Raw genomic sequence first — 2,164 nt, 5'->3', positions numbered from 1 at the left:
TAATATTTCTTTTTTTTTTTTTTTTATATCAAGTTTGAATGAATCTGTTTATTATCTCTCTCTTTTTGGATCGCATCATATGCATGTTAACTTGGATCATATCGAACCATCATTTTTCGAATACAAGAGAGAAAAAGGCACACCAAGATCAAGGCACTTTGGACTTTCTTTGGAGCACTTTTTATCACGAAACGAAGTATTCTGATATCGAGAAGAATGTTTTTCTTTTTTTTTTTCTTCTTCTTCTTCTTCTTCTTCTTCGTTTTCGATTATTTATTATTACTTGTAGCAGCAATTATAGAATGAAGCTTATTCGATTTGATTCAAATTTGAAATATAATTGATCGCTTATCTTATTATTACGCACGATTGAATTAATTCAAGCCTTAAAAAAAAATATATAAAAATATATATATATCGAATAGATGTACACACATGGATCGAAGAATCGACGAAACCGTTTCCAATATTTTTTTTTTTTTTCGTTTTTATAACCGTATTGCATTATTGTATATAGTTCAATATAGTAGTTGTTGTATATAAATAATATAATTTTTCTCACAGCACTTTTCGCTAGTATAATTTGTTATGCAATGTCAAGTGATTAATCTCGTTTTAGATTATTTATTACCACTTTATTATTACAAATTAAACAGTCTAGTTTTCAACAAGTTATACACCATTTCCAGTAGCGAGAAATTATAATTCCTTCTAATATTATAGTTTTTACTATTTTTTAATATTATAGTTATATAAATTAGTAGTAAATAGTTATACACGAGTGTATATTTTGTAGATACGAATACAATTATAAAAAAAAAAATATATATATAATTATTATTCATTTTTATAGAAGATAAGATGATTGTACGAAATATACTTTTTCAAAGAAAGGGAGAAAAGAAAAAAAATTAGATTAATTCGACTTTTCCTTTCGCTCGAAACTTTTCAAACTTTTTTCAAATCAACACTTTGCTGGCTATTGATAGCGACAATAATGCTTTCGCTTTTTTGCCCATTAAAAAGCACTCGACTCGAGAACCGTTCGTATCGTGATCCTTTGTCAAAATTTACCTGCGCATCGCGTGAAGTGAAAATTTCCTTGGATTACGATGAATATTCATGATGAATATTCTCACGTTAGCCGCGTGTAAATATATCTCTGTTATTAAAATAGGGTGATGATCAACGTCTCTGCAATTATATTTCCTCGTATAAATAAAATATCCTTTCAAGTTCAACTCGAATTATCGATGATATTTAATTCAGATTAATTCGAATATAATTTTTGAATTTCTTTTCTCAAGATTTTCACGCGCGATTTTCTTCTAAAAAAAAAAAAAAAAAAAAATTCTTCGGAATAAAGAGAATAATGTCTTGAAAAAGCAGGCAGCAGGTTGACGCATTGTGCGCAAACCGTGTCTGACTACAGAGAGACTAATGCATCTCTCTCCTTCTTGCACACTTTCCATCACTCGTATCATCCATCCTCGCAAAGGAACGATACGAACCGTTATACACCAATTTCTATGGAGCATCGATCGATCGATGGATCGATGGAAATTTTTATTATTTCAAATCTTTCGAATTTCGAAATTCAATAATTTTTAATAATTTTGATTAGTCGACTAAACTTTCTATGTTTAATTGTTAAGTTTTTTTTTCTTTTTTTTAATAAAATTCTGTAGAAAACGGATATTGGAAAATTTGAAAATTTCTTTTTCTATATATAATTCAATAATTTCGATTGATCGAGATTTTCTATGTTTAATTGTTAAGTTTTTTTTTTCTTTTTTTTAATAAAATTCTGTAGATATTGGAAAATTTTCTAAAATTTCTTTTTCTATATTTTTTTTTTTTTTTTGTCACAGATACTCCAAATTGTAAATTTCAATAATTGGCCAAAGATATTGGAAAATGGGAGTTTTCACGATTCTTCCACTTAATAATTCAATAATTTCTAATAATTTTAACTGATCGACTAAACTTTCTACGTTTAATTGTTAAATTTTTTTTTTTAATAAAATTCTGTAGAAAACGAATATTGGAAAATTTGAAAATTTCTTTGTCACAGATATTTTAAATTGTAAATTTCAATAATTGGCCAAAGATATTGGAAAATGGAAGTTTTCACGATTCTTCCACTTAATAATTCAATAATTTT

The 2,164-nt window shown here is 26.8% G+C and overlaps 2 protein-coding genes across 5 annotated transcripts in view; one reads left to right on the top strand and one right to left on the bottom strand.

The window, feature by feature from the left end:
* LOC102670698 (midasin) overlaps window positions 1–2,164 on the bottom strand; it is a 115,876-nt gene that overhangs the window by 94,947 nt on the left and 18,765 nt on the right. The window lies entirely within an intron of this gene.
* The window catches only part of LOC102680688, a 56,083-nt gene that overhangs the window by 48,775 nt on the left and 5,144 nt on the right, over window positions 1–2,164 (top strand). The window lies entirely within an intron of this gene.

The sequence above is a fragment of the Apis dorsata genome, unplaced genomic scaffold, assembly GCF_000469605.1.
Source record: "Apis dorsata unplaced genomic scaffold, Apis dorsata 1.3 scaffold_41, whole genome shotgun sequence".
Classification (NCBI taxonomy): Eukaryota; Metazoa; Arthropoda; class Insecta; order Hymenoptera; family Apidae; genus Apis; species Apis dorsata.
Note: the sequence above shows the minus strand (reverse complement) of the source record. Positions and strands in the feature narration are given on the sequence as shown.